Source organism: Leptonotus elevatus, chromosome 9 (genome assembly GCF_054856555.1).
Source record: "Leptonotus elevatus isolate MCC_2025b chromosome 9, RoL_Lele_1.0, whole genome shotgun sequence".
Lineage (NCBI taxonomy): Eukaryota > Metazoa > Chordata > Actinopteri > Syngnathiformes > Syngnathidae > Leptonotus > Leptonotus elevatus.
In genome coordinates this window covers 4,003,118-4,024,659 of record NC_141247.1, presented here as the reverse complement: position 1 = coordinate 4,024,659, position 21,542 = coordinate 4,003,118, and the positions used below count along the sequence as shown (strand labels likewise).

Genomic DNA, 21,542 nt, shown 5'->3' with positions numbered 1-21,542 from the left:
AAGAAAGTTCAAATTTGTCAACTTTGGCGAATATGCGGATTTTTGCTGTTCCGCACTGTCCTCCCACCGCTTCAAACACGTCCTCCTTGCCGCACCAGCACTTTTGTGCCCGTCCGGGCTGCCTAAACACAACACATTCAGGTTAGGAACGTTGCAGTGGATTAGCATGAAGGGTTTGGAAAATATTTAAAAAATAATAATTCAAAGAAAAACAGCATTATGGAATTGCTGATTGCAGTCAGTTGAGTACATGTGTGGTGGTAAAGAGTTGGGTGGCTTAAAAATAATGTTAAGGAGTGAAAATAATGTTTTGTATTGCCAGCATTTGAGGAAACGACCAGAAATATAAGCTGTTTTGGTATATTTAAATTACCATGATTGCTTGAGGTTTCTGATCTTCCATTACTTCATCTTAAACTCATACACAGGTGATCACATGTCACACCTGTTTTGTAGAGGGCGGACTATAAAACCTGCAGTACTCTGGCCCTCGAGGACCGAGTTTGGACACCAACTGATGTAGAGAGATCATCTCCTTCCTGCGAACCTCAGGTGAAAGCAGGGCTGCCGAGATGGCTGACTGTTGCTCCAGGAAACGCTCTAGCATATATAAAGTGCTATTCCAGTGAGTCACCACATCAGTTATCATCTTGTGGACAGGCAGATTGAGTAATGTTTCTATTAGCTTGAGGCTGGCCATGCTACTCTGATGGAAAAATGACACGTTATGCCTTACTCTTCCAAGCAGGTCTGAAACGGCTAAAAACATTCATCTTGTCTACAAATCTGTTTTTTATTTTTTAAGACAAAAAAAGGTTAAGCTTTACCTTGACTAGTTTCGGCGACGACTGCCACCTTCCTCAGAAGTCACGTCACAACTGTTAGTTTGACAGCTTCTGAGGAATTTAACAAAAAAGAAAATTGCAAAATCTCCATTTATGACAGACCCCCCCCCCCCTCCTCTCAAAATGACATTCAAAAATGGCAACAATCTCAAAAGAAATGTGTTTGACTCATCAGTCAAGCAGAAGATTTGTCAGTGAGCTCTGAAAGTGAAAACCCTATTTGGAGAGTACTTGTCCTATTGATTATGCATCAACCTGGTAACATGGATTCTCTCTTGCACTGGAATCATGTGCATGTCCAGTCAGCTTGTGAAACAGGAGACAGGCAAGACAGATTTAGGATAGCTGTGACACACTGATGTTTTAATCATTGGTTTGTCTGAATTTATCTTTGTCAGGATATATCTAGTTGGCTTCATTTTTGATGGCGTGAAGTTGAGGTCATTCCAAGCAAACTAATTCTGATGATTTTTTTTGCTGTAGATGGAAAACATTTGGATTTAGCACCAAAGATGAATCGGAGAAAAATCAACAGTACAGGTTATATTTCCAGATATTGACATCTGGATCAGATACACAACTTAGAAGATGTTAAAAAGAAAAAGAAAAAAAGAATGTATTATTTGTAACAAAAGACCACTATTTAGGTCAGATAATGTATTGGAATTTTTACCTAAAATGAGACATTCAAACCCCTGTCAACCCCCCACAATTTAAAATTGTCTGTGAAGCTTTAGCCCTTCCATCACTGTGGTAAAGGGTAATCTCATGAGTCTATAAAACTTCTGAGTTTATGGACTTATGAATTCCATAAACTTTTATGGACTCATGATTTCTGAGACTCATAACTACTTTTTGAAAAGTTCCAGCCTGGTTTTGCTATTCTTCTTGCTAATTAACGTTTAGTGTGAATTATTAGAAAAGCATGTGTACATTTGTTCATGACCTTCACTTCTACGCTTCTGAATGAATGAATGCATTTTATTTTTCAAACACACATATATAAAAAAGAAAACGAGAGAGAAAAAACATCTACTCAAAGATATAGAAATCATATAAAACAAAAACATAACCTATACACATGTTTGAAAAAAAGGAGTAGAAAGAAGTAAACACTTTTTAACTTCTACCCCTATATAACTTAATGAAACATTCTCAAACAATAAGACTCAAACATAATTCAAAACACAGTCCTGTACATTTAGATAACGTCACATTAAAATACAACAAAACAAAGCAAATAATCCCTGCACACCAAAGCGCTTTAATATTTGACATTTTGTCGGTGTCTTCTGAGATTGATTCTAATGCCACTAATAGTTGTTTTAGGGTCTGTTGTCAACCACTGATATTTTCTCTTGTCTATGCATTTTATGTCTATATCTGAATACACCAGTGCTTTTATTTGTTCTGCAGGATATTCCAAATGCTTTAGCAAATGTTTGCAGGGTTTCCCCCAGAACTTAATACGTCTGGCAGGCCACGAGGATTTTTAGCTGATTATTTGAATCAGGTGTGTTGGAGGGCAGAAACATCTAAAACTTGTAGAACTCTGGGCCTCGAGGACCAGGACTGGGGAAACCTGACGTAGAATTGTGTAACAACTAGCGCACTCCTTCGAGTAAGGACCAGTAAACGGCTTGTTTGCCACTCAAGACTGGCTGCAAGAAATCACAGTGAGGGACAATTTTTTTGTGTTTTTTATGCCACAGCATACTTTGACACAGCTTATGATATGAAGAGGTGGCTTAAAGCAATGGTAGTTATTTAATAAAACGGCCAGAAGGTGGCAGCAGAGTATAAAAGATCAACCAGGGCTATGTTGCAACGAGCTATTTTTGTCAGTTTTTACCAGGAATGTGAATATTGATGAAACTTAGCAATATTCTAATGGTAGTTGCTACAAAGCGGAAACAGATACAAATAGGCATTTTTTTTCCCTGATGAAAGAAGAGACTATAATCTTTCCTTTGGTAGGTTCAATGTTTCTATAGCAATAGAACACAAATATTCTGTGGGCCTGGCAAAATCAGTCAAAATTAGGGATGAGCGAGTACAACACTATCTGTATCTGTATCGGTATTCAGAGTGGGCGTGGCATAAAGCTCGTGACCATAGGTGAGGGCAGGAACGTAGATCGACCGGTAAATCGAAAGCTTTGCCTTTCGGCTCAGCTCCTTCTTCACCACAACGGACTGATACAGCGTCCGCATCATTGCGGACGCTGCACCGATCCGTCTGTCGATCTCCCGCTCTAACCTACCCTCACTCGTGAACAAGACCCCAAGATACTTGAACTCCTCCACTTGGGGCAGGACCTCATCCCCGACCCGCAGAGGGCACTTCACCCTTTTCCGACTGAGGACCATGGTCTCGGATTTGGAGGTGCTGATCCTCATCCCAACCGCTTCCCCCTCGGCTACGAACCGCTCCAGCGAGAGCTGGAGATCACGGCTTGAAGAAGCCAACAGCACCACATCATCTGCAAAAAGCAGAGATGCAATGTTGAGGCCACCAAACCGGACCCCCTCAACACTCCGGCTGCGCCTAGAAATTCTGTCCATAAAAGTTACGAACAGAATCGGTGACAAAGGGCAACCTTGGCGGAGTCCGACCCTCACAGGGAACAAATTCGACTTACTGCCGGCAATGCGGACCAAACTCTGACATCGGTCGTACAGGGACCGAATAGCCCGTATCAGGGGGCCCGGTACCCCATACTCCCGAAGCACCCCCCACAGGACTCCCCGAGGGACACGGTCAAACGCCTTCTCCAAGTCCACAAAGCACATGTGGACTGGTTGGGCGAACTCCCACGCACCCTCAAGGATCCTGCTGAGGGTGTAGAGCTGGTCCACTGTTCCACGGCCGGAACGAAAACCACACTGCTCCTCCTGAATCCGAGATTCAACTTCCCGACGGATCCTCCTCTGCAGCACCCCCGAATAGACCTTACCTGGGAGGCTGAGGAGTGTGATCCCTCTAAAGTTGGAACACACCCTCCGGTCCCCTTTCTTAAAAAGAGGAACCACCACCCCGGTCTGCCAATCCAGAGGCACTGTCCCTGATGTCCACGCGATGTTGTAGAGACGTGTCAACCACGACAGCCCCACTAAATCCAGAGCCTTTAGAAACTCCGGGCGAACCTCATCCACCCCCGAGGCCCTGCCACTGAGAAGCTTTCCAACCACTTCAGTGACTTCGACCCCAGAGATAGGGGGGCGTGTTGGTGGAATTGAGGAGGTCTTCGAAGTATTCTCCCCACCGATTCACGACGTCCCAAGTCGAGGTCAACAGCACCCCATCTCCACTATACACAGTGTTAATGGCGCACTGCTTTCCTCTCCTGAGACGCCGGATGGTGGACCAGAATTTCCTCGAAGCCGTCCGGAAGTCGTTCTCCATGGCCTCACCGAACTCCTCCCATGTCCGAGTTTTTGCCTCAGCGACCACCGAAGCCGCATTCCGCTTGGCCAGCCGGTACCTGTCAGCAGCCCAAATAGGACTCCTTCTTCAGCTTGACGGCATCCCTTACCGCTGGTGTCCACCAGCGGGTTCGAGGATTGCCGCCCCGACAGGCACCAACCACCTTACAGCCACAGCTCCGATCGGCCGCTTCAACAATGGAAGCACGGAACATGGTCCACTCGGACTCAACGTCCCCCGCCTCTCCCGGGACAATGGAGAAGCTCTGCCGGAGGTGGGCGTTGAAACTCTTTCTGACAGGGGATTCTGCCAGACGTTCCCAGCAGACCTTCACAATACGTTTGGGCCTGCCTGGTCGTACCAGCATCTTACCCCGCCATCGGAGCCAACACACCACCAGGTGGTGATCAGTTGACAGCTCCGCCCCTCTCTTAACCCGAGTGTCCAACACATACGGCCGCAAATCCGATGATACGACTACAAAGTCGATCATCGAACTGCGGCCTCGGGTGTCCTGGTGCCAAGTGCACATATGGACACCCTTGTGCTTGAACATGGTGTTCGTTATGGTCAGTCCGTGACGAGCACAGAAGTCCAACAACAAAACACCGCTCGGGTTTTGATCGGGGGGGCCGTTCCTCCCAATCACGCCCCTCCAGGTCTCACTGTCATTACCCACGTGAGCGTTGAAGTCCCCCAGCAGAACGAGGGAGTCCCCGGGGGGAGCGCTTTCCAGCACACCCTCCAAGGACTCCAGAAAGGGTGGGTACTCTGAGCTGCTGTTCGGTGCATAGGCACAAACAACAGTCAGGACCCGTCCCCCCACCCGTAGGCGGAGGGAGGCTACCCTCTCGTTCACCGGGGTAAACCCCAAAGCACAGGCGCCTAGCCGAGGGGCAATGAGTATGCCCACACCTGCTATGCGCCTCTCACCGTGGGCAACTCCAGAGTGGAAGAGGGTCCAGCCCCTCTCGAGCGGATTGGTACCAGAACCCAAGCCGCGTGTGGAGGTGAGTCCGACTATATCTAGTCGGAACTTCTCAGCCTTGCACATCAGCTCGGGCTCCTTCCCTGTCAGAGAGGTGACATTCCATGTCCCCAGAACTAGCTTCAGTAGCCGAGGGTCGGACCGCCAAGGCCCCCGCCTTTGGCTGCCACCCAACTCACTGCGCACCTGACCCCTTTGGCCCCTTCCACCGGTGGTGAGCCCATGGGAAGGGGGACCCACGTTGCCTTTTCGGGCTGTGCCCGGCCGGGCCCCATGGGTGTAGGCCCGGCCACCAGACGCTTGCCTTCGAGCCCCACCTCCAGGCCTAGCTCCAGAGGTAGGCCCCGTTGACCCGCGTCCGGGCAAGGGAAACGAAAATCCAAAGTTTGTGTTCATCATTGGGGTCATTTGAGCCATGCTCTTTCACCTAGGACCTGTTTGCCATGGGTGGCCCTACCAGGGGCATGAAGCCCCGGACAACATAGCTCCCAGGTTCATTGGGACACGCAAACCCCTCCACCACGATAAGGTGATGACTCACGGAGGGGTTACAGAATAGTGTGAGAATTAAAAAAACTGTTAAAAAAAAAAAATCTCAATAGTGAAACTATTGACAGAACAAGTTGTTTATAAATTCGGGAAAATACTGCTGAATACAACACATGCAGTAGTAAATAATGAACTATTATGTGAATGAACAAGAGTTGTCATAGCAACACAGATTTATTTTTCTATTGTCTATGGTTTTATTTAATTTATTTAAAAGTGTTAACCTGTGTGTGTAAAGCTTAATTTGCAATATTTATTTATTTTGGGCTGCAGTTTACAGCTAAATAAAAAACAAACTTGACAGCCAGTGTGAGAGACTGACGCAACATGAATCAAGCTCTGCCTTGTCAAGAGCGCTGCGGCTGCACAGCGTTCCAAAACATGTTCCCCACGTAACTTTGACAAACATATAAAACTAAATATGAGTGTGCTGTAGAAAATTAAGGCCCAATTAACAGATAATTAAATACTGTCTGCGTGCCAGAAGGCGACGCAGTGCGGACAGATCCTCTCTCTCACTCTCTCTCTGCCAATGTGCCGCGTGCCGCGCAGAAGAAGGAGGGGCCGGCTTTCTTTCAGCACGGATATTAAGGAAGTCTATCTGTGTTATATTTGTATCCGGGAAAAATCAATTATCCGTACCCGATACTCGTGTTGTACAAATATCCGTCTCACCCCTAGTCAAAATCCAGTAAATCAGCTGGGAGGGAAGGGGGTTGCTTCAGTGAAAATGGCTGGGAGTGAATGAGTTAATATAGGGATCTGTAATATCCAACCTGTCCAGCTTACTTCATTTAGTCTTTTTCATCAAAGTAAGATATGAATTCACTTGGACATAATGTTTACTGATAAAGGCTACTTTTATCGCTATCCTGCGAGCATGGAGGTCTCAGAGAGTGGCCGTGTGTTTAGTCCACACAGGTGGTGCGGGGGTGAATCTGCGTCAGCAAGTTAGGACCAGCTTGTTTTCTTGGGTCGCTTGGAGAGCAGGAATTACCTATGATTCTCACGAACAGAGGAAAACACCACTTCAGGGGTGTTTTTGGTGAGGATTAGCATTTTAACATAGCTAAAAACTCCCAAAAGTTATTTTTTCACGATACAGACCCTTTAAGCAAATAAGAGGCATAATGGTGGAAATGGCATTTTATGCAAAAAACTGAAACCCTGATTGTGACATAACAATGGTCTGGCAAAAAAAAAAAAAAAAAAAAAAAAAAAATTGACATTTACCTTTCCAACTAAATATATAGTTACGTTTGCCAGTTACCATGATGTGAACTTTTGTAAAGTGACATATTGAGATGAAGAATATAGTCGTGGATGGCACACTGTGGTTAGGCAGATCCTCTGTCATTTGAGAAAATAAAAAAATAAGGACAAAAAGAACATGTACTCATGGCACATTTTACAATTGTAAAACTTTATTAGACTATCAGATATGTTTTTGTTTTTAAATAACTGTGAACCTTTTCTTGTGTAAACTATCTTTGCTCGTTTTGTGATTGGAATTGTTTATCCTGTTTGTAAATGACGTGTAAGCAAATAAAGTTCTTTAAAAACCATAAAGTCCTTAAACTGAGGATTGTTATCTAACACTAATGAAGCATTATTCAACATTTAATATAGTTTACCTGTTATGTAACCATAATTATACTCACATTATTTATGAATCACTCTCCTCTTCATATATTTTAGATGATAAAATAGCAATAAAAGTGGCATAAAAGTCTTAACCTATTATTACAAACTCAGGCTCATTTTATTTGTGGTACAAATCTCTATCCAATTACATTCTCTATTTTGATATATTAGTGGCATGAGTTTTTATACCTACATCATGTAACTTATGATCTCAGGTTTTGGACAGGTGTGATGTTAGTTTGGCCAATGTCGGCATGTTTGATGTTGCTCACCGTGGTCCCAAAAATGCTCAGGCAGTTTGTGTGAATGCTCAGACACATGGAAAATTAGGAGGAACATTAGTCATCGGCGTCCCAAAAGAACCGTCCACACAAGCAGCTTACGCAGCCCCTTAGGGGCGAGAGAAACTCACTCACAATCTCGACGTAATACAGGGTGATTCAAAAAGAATACGCCAAAATCAACACGCAATATTTCAAACTGTTTCTGTTAGATATACCTTCAAGTGTTCATTTCATGTTTTACAAGTGCTAAATATGACCATCACCGGCAACATAGACATCATTAAGCCGTTATGAGAATTCCTCCCACGTGTGCCTCAGGATGTGAAGGTCCACCCTGTTGATTGCTGATGAATTTCAAATATTTCTCATTTTATTCCCAAATGTCAAAGCTACATGTGAATATATAGGGTTTTTTGTATGTATGTGTCTATCGTGTACCACATCTCACCCCTAAGTAACTAGGATAAGCCAGTCGCTACCTCATGCATTTGTTCCCTGTTATAATATCGGTGCTGTGGGCGGGTAGCATATTTCTAATGTGAATTCACACTGCAAAAAACCCAGAGGCAGACTCCAGACAGTTCTATTTAGTGACAATGAGTGGGTTTTGTGACAGCCAAAGCCAATTGTTTCATGTCAGTGTGGGTGACCCTTCTGGCTCCATTCACCAGCGTTTTCCTTTGCACAGGTTAATTGGAGGCTATAAATTGCCTGTGGGTATGAATGTGGGAGTCTACCCTGCCTCTTGCCCTATTTCAGAAGGGATAGACTCCAGCTTCTTATGACCTTTCCATGGATAAGTATTTATAGTGTGCTGTAAATAGATGTAGCTGCAGATGAGAGAGTTGGATTGCTGGTGGGAATCAGTATATATACATATCTAACCTTTCGATAGTTAATGAGACTCATCATTTGAATTTCACTGGAAATAATATTTTGCTGGTTTAATATTTTAAATATTTACTTTTAATTTATACCATAATTTTCCCATACTATAAACACAGATACATTGTCTTACAAAACAAACAAATTAACCATTGAGAGTCATTTGGTTATATCATAAGGTACTTGGAAGTTGTGTCAATCATGTCATCATATAAAGGCTCACACATTCTGACAAATATGCTTTACATTCAACATATTGCCTCGATTGGATTTTCTGCATTAGGCTTGGAAGGAACACTCCATTAATTATTTTCTGGTTCATTACGTTTCAATTAATGTATATGATGTGTTGTTCTACGATCATTACACTACAATCAATCACTCAATTTCAACCTGAGCCATTAAAAAAAGATCAAAGCAAGTCAAGTAGGATTGTTAAGCAGTTTTATATATTCTCCATGCATGAACCACTTGTAGGGAGAAAAAACATTGCAGCTAGTGTTAGCTGTACACACAGGAGACACTCAATTTCCAAATGCTGCATGTACAATGGTGGCGGCCGTGGCTCAGGGTGTAGAGTTGTTCAGTAACCAGAAGGTCAGCTGTTCGATCCCCGCTTTCCCCAAGTCATGTGCCGTTGTGTCCTTGGGCAAGGCACTTCACACACATTGCCTCCAGTGCTACTCACACTGGTGTCTGAAAGGTGCGAATGTTTGGTGGTGGTCGGAGGGGCCGTAGGCGCACACTTCCATCAGCCTGCCGCAGGGCTATGAAAATATTCAACAAAACGTCTTACTTAAGGTTAGGGTTCACATGTTAAGCATGGAAGAATGTTATATAAATGGAACATTTTTATTTTAATGCTGTTCAAACATGAAACAGATTGCAACAGATTGTTTGTTAAATACAGTAGCTCACAGTTATAAGCCTGAAGCTTCAGATAAATAAATACATTTTCATACAAATCTTACAGTATACATGTACAAATTTACTGGTTAGTATTTTCTAAATTTGAGTTTAAAAAAATCGCAATAATCAATTTATAGAGTCACATCGGGATTAATCGTATCAAATCGAATCGTGACCTATGAATCGTGATACGGATCGAATCGCCAGGTACTCACACCCCTAAAATCCACTATTTATTTGTATGTACCTGTACTAGCAGCAAATACACCATAACAAGGGTAACAACAATACTTTAATATGGTGAGGTTTATAAATGATACGAGTAACACAAAAACTAGGGTATTTTGTAGATATAACAATAAATGTGAAGCCATTTTTATGTAACTATATTAGCAGCACCCTCCTTAAATGTGCCAACATAACAAGGCACCACAGAACAAATCTAAAGTCCATGAGTAACCTTCTCCAACAAGTCATCCGTCCTATGAGCAGAATTAAGACAAATCATTAGATATCTCGCCGAGGCTTCTCAGTGCTGAAAGCCTCCCAATCCCATCCGTATCCAGCATGTCAGAGCCTTTCAGGGACATCGCCTAGCGGTCACCGCCTTCACCCTCTGACCACTACCTGTTCACCCTGAGGCCAGGATCACCCCCGCAGCGACCCGGCGGGGAATCGAGCTGCTCCGGGAGGTCACCCACCCCTACTACACCCTACATATAGGAGAGCAGAAGACCCAACGCCAATGCCTTTGAGCATCGTGGCCCATCAGCCCGTATTCGCCCTTTGTTCTGGACATGTCTCGTGACTCAACTGAACAGCCGAGCCACTTCAGGAGGTCATTCCCCGTAATGAGCTACTTCAGCCTTTCATGCGCACCGAGAGTGCAGATTACCCGACGACAAAGCCTTTGATGCTACTTGTCCGACCAAGGCTCAAGAGCGTCGTGGCCTGTACAGCCAGATCTTCCACACCCCTATTCCGGCCTTCATCCTAGACTTACTCCATATGACATGTTCTTTTTGCCCTCAGAGTGACCTAAGAAGACAGAACCCCTCATCCACCGTGGCTCATCACAAGCACAATAGCGGCCTGAAGATCCGGCCCATCAAATCACTCCTCTCATTTTGGTCAGGTTGGCCATGACTTCGGCCGCCAAGATTGGCCTGCAGAACATCTCATTATCCACACCTTCACCTGAACGAAATTAACCCAGACCATGGAATGGCCTCGCTGACTCCCATCTTGCACGAAACTTTTCATCCACCAGTTCCATCAGCGAGGTACATTCCGGGTTTGTTGCCCCGTCCAGCATACAAGCATTAAACCCAGGCAGATCTTTAGCATACATACGCTGATATTCATGATACTGCCTTTTCTTCTGGGCGAGATGCCTCGCCCAGCCTTTTTTTCTAAGCCAGGATTCGAACAGGTATCCTACGCCCTTTTGGATGCTCCACAGACCCCCCCAGCGACTTGATCAGGTCCAATGCCAAGGTCTCAATCAGTTCGGGCTTCTGATCAACATCCCTGACCATATCAGCTATGGCCTCGAGCTCCTCGCCAACTTTTCCATCACCCCCTTTTTCTATCGCCTCACGGATTCAGGTCACCACCAGATCCAGGGGTGTTTTTGGCGGGACCGCATCAGCCGACAATTCTGCATCAGTTTCCCGACCCAGTTGTCGCTCCTCTCGACCATAGCTTGCCATGTCACCACACGGAGACCTTGTATCTTTCCTCACCCGATCAGTTGCCTTCTCATTCAATCTCCACTGCGGGTCGCCCAGAGCCATGACCAACCGCGGTCCACCCGCTCTCTCGGCACGGTTGGCGCGTTCCCTGGGCCTGTGTGTTTGTTAACATGGTCTTTCCGTCTAGAGAGTGTTCGCCGCTGGAACCGACTGTTACGCTAGCCGGTTCCTGAGAGACTCCTTCGCCATCGGCCCGCAGGGGAGTCTCCGGCCTGCGGGGTTGGTTGATCTGATCGCACGTCACGTGTCCAACTCCAAACACGTCCGTGGGAGGTCGCTCGTCAGTCAACAGCCCATCTCCGAGCTGCGCCCCGGCCGATTTTGATGCACCAGAACGGCTAGTGAGGTGATCCATGTCTCCCCCATAGGATAATTTAATCTCGGAAGGGACCGATCCAGTTCCCGTCCTAGAACCACTCTTATGGTGGTCCCTCTCATCATCCATAGGGGCTGCTTTTGGCCAAATAATGTAGTACACCATTTGTTGCCCGGTGGGAACCACAAGGAGGTAGCTACCCCAAGGGAGCCTTGTTCTAGTCGCCGTTTAACCAGGTTTATGAATTTCTTCACTTTGACATCCAAAACCTTGGACGAATGCAAGTCATACGTTTTTATTTGGCTCTCAGGGCAGAGGCAAACATGCCCCAGACAGATGGGAATCTCAATTAGACATTATGACTTCCATATATTCCACTATCCGCATATATTCGGCCTCTGTTCTTAAGAGAGTCATAGTTACTCCCGCCGTTTACCCGCGCTTCATTGAATTTCTTCACTTTGACATTCAGAGCACTGGGCAGAAATCACATTTCGTCAACACCCGCCTCGGGCCATCGCGATGCTTTGTTTTAATTAAACAGTCGGATTCCCCTGGTCCGCACCAGTTCTAAGCCAGCTGCTAGGCACCGGCCGAGGCGACCCGCCGCGGGGGACCGGGCGGGTTGGTTGATCTGATCGCACGTCACGTGTCCAACTCCAAACACGTCCGTGGGAGGTCGCTCGTCAGTCAACAGCCCCTCTCCGAGCTGCGCCCCGGCCAATTTTGATGCACCAGAACGGCTAGTGACCACTTTGGACCGGGCCGCACAGTTGAAGGAATAAAAAAACTTACTGTTCTTCCGATTAATTGATTCGCTGAGACTTAAAAATATTTTATTTTGAGAAGTGACTGAATTCTCTGTTTTACGACGGACTCTTGACTCATGTCAAGATGCTAATTATCCAAGTCGCGTAGCTGCTATAAAAACATGAAACCTACCAAAAGAAAGATTCAAGTCTCATCTTTAATCAGGAAAAAAGTATATTTCTATCTGTTTCTGTATTGCAGCAATTAGCATTAGAATATAGCTAAGTTTCATCATTATTCACAAATCTATTAAGAATTCTGAGTATTTGAGGGGTTTTTCAACATGGTCCTGGTTCATTTCCTATGCTCTGCTTCCACCTGTCGGCCGTTTGTGTAACAACTACAATTTCTTCAACAGTTTTTTTTGCAGTTGAGAGGCTGCATCAAAGCCTACTGTATGCTCTAGCATTAAAAACAAACAAACATAAAAATGCATAAATATGTCTTTGGGACACTTAAAACATTTAAAATAGAACGTATGTATAAATTTTTGGGAGCAAATGAGTTAAGAGCCGCTCGCTGCAGAGCCCATCGTGTGGGAATCACCTGCAGCTGTAAGTCCATGCACTTTTCTTTTTTTTCTTGTTCATAGGCTCTTGTGTTGTCATCACTGGGCTTTTTCTATGTTGCAAAGAAACTTTCCAAATATGTCAGTTTTTTTTTTTAAACTAATTTTGCTAACTTGTCGATTAGCATCATCGCTACGCGACTTGGATAATTAGCATCTTGACATGAGTCAAGAGTCCGTCGTAAACAGAGAGAATTCAGTCACTTCTCAAAATAAAATATTTTTAAGTCTCAGCGAATCAATTAATCGGAAGAACAGTACGTTTTTTTTATTCCTTCAACTGTGCGGCCCGGTCCAAAGTGACCCACGGCCCGGGTAGTTGGAGACCACGGCTGTATGACATACAGAGTTCACCATGTGTCACAAGTTCAAAAACACCCTTAGTGGAAGCTTGCATTACAATTAACTCTTTGACCGGCAAAAACGTTTAATAACGTTTAGTAAAATCCAAATGAGTGCCGCCAAAGACGTTAAAAGACTTTCACTATGTTTTTTTGTTTTTTTGGGGGAAACGGGTGGAGGAAAGCATTGGCAAGCTGTGCTGAAAGTATCAAGCAGGTCGAGTTAGTATAAGGACTATTTTTGGGCACTAGATGGCAGCGATGACTCTCTTTGGACAAGATCGGGTAGGAGTCAGTAGAAGACGTGAGGCAGAGCTAGAGTGTTGAGGGGAGAATGGCTGAGGAAGCGAAAATGGCGACCGGTTGCAAGCAGCTCACGCTTGAGCATTTTTTTCAAAGACGAAAAGCATCGACCAATGCTAAAGAGCACATTGATGATGATGATGGTGACTCCGAGGTTGACGCCGAAGTTGGGAGCGTTGACGCGGCGGCTTCGATCGCGTCGTAAAGCCTCACCGGCTAGCGATGCTAACGCCGGAAAACGAGCACTTCTGCACAGGCGGACGTTCAATCGGACGATGAAGAGTACCCCGAGTCCAATGCATATTCATCGGAGGAGTGGGTACAGTCTGATCACGGAGAAGACACTGGTTCTGGACTACGATGCCACCATGAATGGAGTGGATAAGATGGATCAGAACATCTCTTATCACCCGGTATAGGAACCGAAGGACATGAGGAAGCCAGACGTAACACTAGGTCACCGTATCATGATCCTGAGAGTAGACTTGATGACAACATGGCCAAACACACACTGCAGTATATACCTGCTACTCCCCGGAACAAAAGGCCGGCAAGAAAGTGCACGCGAAGGGGCAACCGCAGTGAAACTAATCTGTTGTGCAAATCCTGCTGCATCCCCTTGCACGCAGGGGAGTTTTACACAATATACCTCACAAAAAGAAAAACTGTGTAGTTGAAACATCCACACAATTGTAAATAGTACCACAGTTGCACACATTTGTAAATAGTTTGCCAAATTGTTTTGTCAAATTGTTACACTGTTGAATGTAAATAAACGTATTTTGCTATCAAAAATCACTTTTTCCTTGTTGGTGGTAGTGTTTTACAGAAGTAAAGCACTGTTTAGGTGTTTGTGGCATCATTCATGGGAAAAAAAAAAAGGTGTCAAATTCACTAGAGTGCATGAAATAATATAGTTTCACAAAAAGCTTGATTTCTCCGTATTTTGGTCCAAAACAGAGCATTTGGGTGAAACTAACCTATTTGCTATTATTGATTACTGAAAAACGGAATAAGGTAGAAACAAGTAGTGGGTAGTATCTATGTTTCTATAGTCCAAACACAAAATTTCTGTGGACCTTGAAAGATCAGTCAAAATGCTTAAATCAGCTGGCATCCACATATCCTCTTTTCTGAAAATGCTTGGCAGTCAAAGAGTTAACCTGAAAATGTTCTCAATCAAAATTATTTTCCCCTTGCCATAAAAAGTAAATGGCTCCAAAACGTATTCTTACAGAAAGGGTTTCAAGACAGTTAAAGGTGTGCACTGAGAGATTGTCACTATAAATCTCATCCACTGTCAACGTGGCCAACGTACTCTGCTACAGACCTTACTAATTACCAGATGCTGCTCTATAATTACAGTGTGAAGCGTCTCCTCACTGCAACACAATCACTTAGTCTGTCTTCTTCTGCCCTTGCTGTGTGTACTACATCTCGTGCCTTATCCTGTCACCCACTATTTTATTGTATTGCTTAAAGTTACTGTTTGACCACTGCTGATAACCAATTTTCTACAAACCCACGTGTTAGGATTATTCAGTTGGGACCAGTGTCTGTGTAGATTCTCAGTTAAAGTATATGGAATTCATAAAAAGTTAAATAAACAAAAGACGACATTTGACAAATAATGTTTTACAGCTCACATTGCCGCGTTAGCCCCGTCCACACTACAGAAATTTACGTTTGGCCGCACTATGTAATATGAGTAGTCTGCTGGCTTTCGTAAGGCTAGGCTCATACCGTGAAATATTGCAACACTAACGGAGTATGGGCTCCTTGTCCTCCGACAGAAAAATTAAAGTTTGAATATTGCTAGTCAATCTGGTGACCTGTGGTTGTGTTGGCTTTTAAATCTCAGTTCCCAATCTTCATGACTGCTCCTTTTTTAGGTTATCCCGGCCGATAAAGGAAGCTGTTGTATACCTTTCAGTCTCACAGACCGCAATGACGAACCGATTGACTGGGCCAGCCTGTAATAATTATGGATAATGGATGGCTGGATGGATGGATGATGAAGGACTGGTGTGCCAGCTGCTGGCGAATGACGGACAGGCGAAATTTACTGATGCATTCACCACTGCTGTTACCCTTCTTAGCCGTTTTTGACAGTCCTAATATAGTGATGACACACAGTAAAAATAATGATTACAGACTGACAACTGACAGACTGGGCCAGCCTGAAATAGTGATGGACTAATGATGATGGACCAGTGGGCCGGCCGCTGGCGAATGACGAATAAGGGGTGAAATTTACTGACACAACCACGAGTGTTGTAAACCGTTTTTGAAATCCCTACATATATTATCGTGTCCAAAAATGACATGTTTCTTTGAATTGGCTCTAATTTTAGATATATATATATTTTTTTTGACAATTAATTGATTGATAAGATATGTAGGGATTTCGAAAATGCTCATCGTTTATTCTCTAATCAAAGTGAAACAAGCTTGTTTACTGCTCATTTTGCCAAATTTTCTTGATGTGGTTTTTCAAGACTGAAAAGTGGTATGAAGGGAGTTCTGTTCCACCAGGACAATGCTCTTGCACAGAAATCGGTGGTTGCAATGGCTGCTGTGGATGACTGTGGCTTTAAGAAATAAGTCAGATGGTGCCAAATCCAGAGAATATGGGGGAGGATCAAACAGTTCAAAGCCACGGTCTCTCACAACAGCCATTGCAACAACCAATTTTCAAAATCTCGAAAAACCATGTTTCAGGTTTCATCAGCGTGGCCTAAGTCCTTCTGGGTCAAGCTATGAACTTTTCAGCCCTCCCTTGTAAAAATGTGTCTAAAGAAGTATCAACGCTGAGTCATGGTGTTTGTAGACTTTGTAACTGGGTCGCTGGGACAGACGTACCAAGTGAGTCATATTTCGAGTGCCAGCACTCATGTTTGTGTATCTGAGAGGAAACACAAAACAAAACAGGACTTCATATTACTGTCAAAAACCCAATGCTTATAGCAAAAGTGTGGCTGAGAAAAGGTTAGCACTACAAACTCTAGACAAAACACTGAAAGACCTGCAGGAGAATGTCAAGAAGCTCCACAACTGAGAATTTTATGTTTGTTTGCCTGTTTATTTATTTCTGCAGTGATTTTGATTTAAGAATGCAGGCGTCAGATGCACAAAGTAAACTATAAGTAAAAAGATGATGAATGAAAGGCGATGGTTTTGTTGATTTATTGAACAAATGCTTTGTGGCGTACGTACAAGAGAGAAAGAGGGCGAGAAATCAATATTGAAGCAATCCAGTTAAATGCACCAAATGTAAGGTTTAATAGTCGAAAATAAAACATTTCCAAAGCTTTGAGATGGAATTGATTAGTGTATGTTGTTATAACTTAATATTAAGTCAAGGGCATATATTTCACATTGGAAAAAATATCACGGTACACCTATAAGTAAAACGATTCACAAAAGTGGATTTCATTTTGTACTTAAGCCATTAAGGTCTAAAGCGCCTGGCAAAACATGCCTCTAAAACCTATGGGTGACTTTTGAATCACCCCCAAAAACATGAAGTTTCAACAATATTGTCAATGCCTACTAAATGATCGATATCTCCTCACCTGAAGCAGATATAAACATAATTCCAAAAACATTTTAGAGCTTACACTTGTGGATCACAAACCTAAGTTTATTATATTTTCTCTCTCTCTCTCTCTCTCTCTCTCTCTCTCTCTCTCTCTCTATATATATATATATATATATATATATATATATATATATATTGTGCTCCCTTAACTGTCCTACCCTTCGACTTCGAAAACCGAGAAGGGTGTTAGATCTCGAAAGACGCCTGCTGGCTGAAGTAACCCGCATTACGGCTACACTTAATCTTTTTTTCTTTTTTTCCTGGAGAGCTCAGTATTGTTCATTCGGTAATTTTACCGATTTGACATGTCATCTTCATTGCTCTTTTTTTTTATTTATTATTAATTTTTATTTTTTTTAAATTTTGAATGTGGGTGAGTATGTGCATGTGCGTGCGTGTGAATGTGTGTAAGTGTGTGTTAGGCTACCCTTAATCTAAAACTTTTACGGCAACCATAGTGAGACGCGTCGACTCTTGATCATGCTATCACAGTCCCCTGAGCCTGACGTTTTAGGCCTTCCATGGTTAAAGATGCATAATCGTGACATTAACTGGGACATCCCTTTCATAGAGAATTGGAGTGTTTTCTGCCATTCCCACTGCCTGAAGTCCACTGAGGACGTCAATCATTAGACAAACCTAGTCTCGAGGTCATTGAGTTGAATAACGTTCCTTCCGAGTATCATGACTTAAGAAAGTATTCAGCAAAGACCGAGCCCAATCCTTGCCTCCACATCGTCCATATGCTTTATTGTTAAGAAGGACAAAACCTTACGTCCGTGTGTATATTACCAGGGCCTTAACGACTTTACGGTCAACAATAAATACCCACTACCGCTATTGGATTCAGAATTTGCTCCCTTACAGACCGCAACAGTGTTCACAAAGTTAGATCTCTGGGGTACATAATATTTGGTGAGGATCAAAGAGGGGGATGAGGGGAAGACAGCATTAAAAACTGTTTTCGGTCACTTTGAATATCTGGTTATGCCCTTCAGACTTTCTAATGCCCCAGGCGTTTTTCAATGGCTAATAAACGATGTGTTGAGAGACATGCTCAATCTTTTTTGTTTTGTCTACCTTGATGATATCTTGATATCTCAATGAACACCGTCACTATGTCAGAATGATGTTACAACGCTTGCTGGAGAACTAACTATGTGAAAGCCAAGAAATGCGACTTCCATTCTGAGTCAGTGCAATTCCTGGGGTTCATTGTAGAGAAGGTTCACTTAAGAGCAGACCCCGCTAAGATACAAGCAGTGATCGACTGGCCAACCCCAACCACAAGGAAGCAGTTACAGCAGTTTTGGGGCTTCGCTAATTTTTATCGGCGCTTCATACGAATATACAGCCAGAGAGCGGGACCTCTGACGAGGCTTACGTCAAATAAGGTGCAGTTTAAATGGAGCCCAGAAGCTGAGTCCGCCTTTGTCAAACCCAAAGATTTATTACATATAACAATTTACAGTCTGCACAGATCACAAGAACCTGGCCTACATCTGCACCGCCAAGCGGCTCAACTCCAGATAGGCTCGTTGGACGCTGATCCTCGCCCGGTTCTACTTTACTGTGATTTACAGAAATGGCTCCTCCAACACCAAACCCGATGCGTCTACGATCCACGATCCTGCCGTGGAGGACACCAGCAACGAGATCATTGTTCCAAGTAACCGGGTGGTGGGAGCGTTAAGGTGGGAGATAGAAAGAAAAGTCCAAGAAGTAATACTGACTGTAGTAGATCGTTTCTCTAAAATGGCTCATTTAATCGCCCTGCCCAAAGCTGCCATCCGCCCTTGAGACTGCAAACTTGTTAACCCGCCATGTTTTCCGAGTCCACGGAATCCCCATGGACATTTTCTGATGTAATCTGCAGCCTATAAGAGTCATCCGCAACCTATGGAACAGCGGTAGACAAATTCTGTTTGTCGGACGATTCATCTGCTTGCCTCCGCAGCCCAATGAATGATTGTTAGCTACCTAGCTCCACGTCTCTTGATCCACGATACCTTCTCGCCGTTTCTGGTCTAGTTTTCGCTGCCTCGTCTAGTCGTGAGTACGTTTCGCGCAAATCGCTTAGTGAATGATTTACTGGGCATTCCATGTTTAGCTTTTGGCCCTGGCTGATGCAAAAGCCTTTGTTGTCTTTGTTATGTCACTGTTAGCCTAGATGATTGCATCACCTTCAGTTGAAGCTTTGTTTTACAAATAAATGTCAAAACTATTATTTGTGTCTGCGGTTTTTGGATCCAACTCCTGAACGTAACATGAGGCGGGATTGACTATCTTGACAAATGGGAAATGATCACCACCAAAGAGTTAAACTTATTTGTGAATGATATTTGAGAGAAATGGCCTTTTTTTTGTAGATTTTTTTAAAATGAATTTTCGAGTTCAGCCACGAAAATTGGGAACCAAAATAAGTGTATATTTTCGTTCACTGTACTTCAAATATCAGATGCCTCATGTCACTTAATTTTACTGTAATATCTGAATCAACCATCAACTGTTTTGAGTGGCTTCAGTGCTTCACGCTAAATAAGACCTCTTAATGGTGGCCTTGTGAATGTTGAGCCACCCGCCCCTACACAAGTTAACGATCCTCTCTCTCATTTTCTTCCCCTCCCTGTCCCATCTGTTTACCTAATTGGCTGTACTTAATTATGTTGCACCAAATTAGCAACCTAGTTCGTTATTATCGAATAGAAGGAACCATTTAAAAATGGCTTAACATCTTTATCAACTCCTGTTCATGTCCCCTGTGTTTTTTGTGAGTGCTACTCTGTGTGAGTGCACCCTGTAGTGTCTGGGTAATTTCAACACTTAGCGCTTGCTGAGTAGAATGCTTGGTTTAACAATAACTTTAAAGGACGGTGAGTAGTGTTTTCAAATAATCTTTCCTATGCTCCAGCTAAACTAAATGTTTAATTAATATTTGCTTGTGTTTTGTTGATTACCCAAAAGTGCAGAAAGGGCTGAGGAAAAACTGTTATTGGTGAATGCTTCATGAATGCAATTAGGTGAGTAAAGGAAATTAAGTGTAGTAGGTTTCTGTACTTGAACTTAATGTGACCAGATGAACAGCAAACATATGAGTTGAAAGGTTCCGTCAGAACTTCCGCCGGTTCTTTTTTAATGCTCACTATTGTGAATGACTATGATAGATTTAGTGATAGTAGAATAGAATAATACCAGAAAGATCAAACAGCCTTATTAACCACACACAGATGCGGAAGAAAATCCAATGTGTCCAAAATGATCCCTTGTTCTTAAACTGTCACGCCCACCCAAGGAAGGGGTGGGGGTTGTTAATAACTTAATCAATTAATTTCTACAATGATTCAGAGGGTTCGATGCATGCCATTTACGTATTTATCTGTTAATACGATGACATCCACCACGCAGGGTTGGGGGGGTTACTTTTAAAATGTATTCCGTTACAGTTACAGGTTACCTGCTAAAAAAAAATGTAGTTAATAATGGAATCCAAGTACCATAATATTAAAGTAATGTAACAATTACTTTGGATTATTTTTAGATTACTTTGATACCAAGTATGCTCATGAAGTCAAAATAAAAATAAATATCGCCACAATTTATATTTCTATACAGTGCGCCATTGCAGAGCTCAGTATTGTTCATTCAGTAATTTTACCGATTTGACATGTCATCATCATTGCTTTTTTTTTTTCTTTTTCTTTTTTTTAATTAATTTTTATTTTGTATGTGGGTGAGTATGTGTGTGGGGGGGGGGGGTGCGTGTGAGTGTGTGTATTCATTAGTTCACCTAAAACCTATTAAAAATCCCATACCGTTCACCTAAACCGAATACTTCAGAATCCAGCTAGAGTTGTGAGGTTGTTAGGAGACCCGAGGAAGGATCAAAGAAAAGAAAGGAAAGTGAAATCCAGCACCGACCAGACATTACCTAGTACCCACCGGGTTACCAACCAGAGTCTTTCACCAACCCCAGAAACATCTAAATTCCAACAAATTAGGGAGACCTCAAGAGACCAAAGGAGATAATGAGGAAAGGAAGGAAGGACAGATTAAGCAGAGTGAGATCCACAGACACCAGCCTCCACCGATTCAACAGTGCGCCATTGCTATTTGCAGGTGATAGGGACCCAGGCAGCCTACCAATAGCAAAAATCCTTGTATAATCCATTCATCCATCCATCATCTACCGCTTATCCGGGGTCGGGTCACGGGGGCCAGACTTCTCTCTCCGCAGCCACTTCAGCCAGCTCCTCCGACGGGATCCCAAGGCGTTCCCAGGCCAGCCGAGAGACGTAGTATATATATATATACACACACAC

The 21,542-nt window shown here is 43.4% G+C and overlaps 1 long non-coding RNA gene across 1 annotated transcript; it reads right to left on the bottom strand.

The window, feature by feature from the left end:
• Nucleotides 1-9,051: 9,051 nt before the first annotated feature.
• On the bottom strand, nucleotides 9,052-19,343 carry LOC147168028 (uncharacterized). Its single transcript, XR_015095995.1, has 2 exons — nucleotides 19,204-19,343; nucleotides 9,052-9,388 (listed from the first exon to the last, which is right to left on the bottom strand). It is a non-coding gene; the product is annotated as an uncharacterized LOC147168028 (long non-coding RNA).
• Between the last annotated feature and the right edge of the window lie 2,199 nt (nucleotides 19,344-21,542).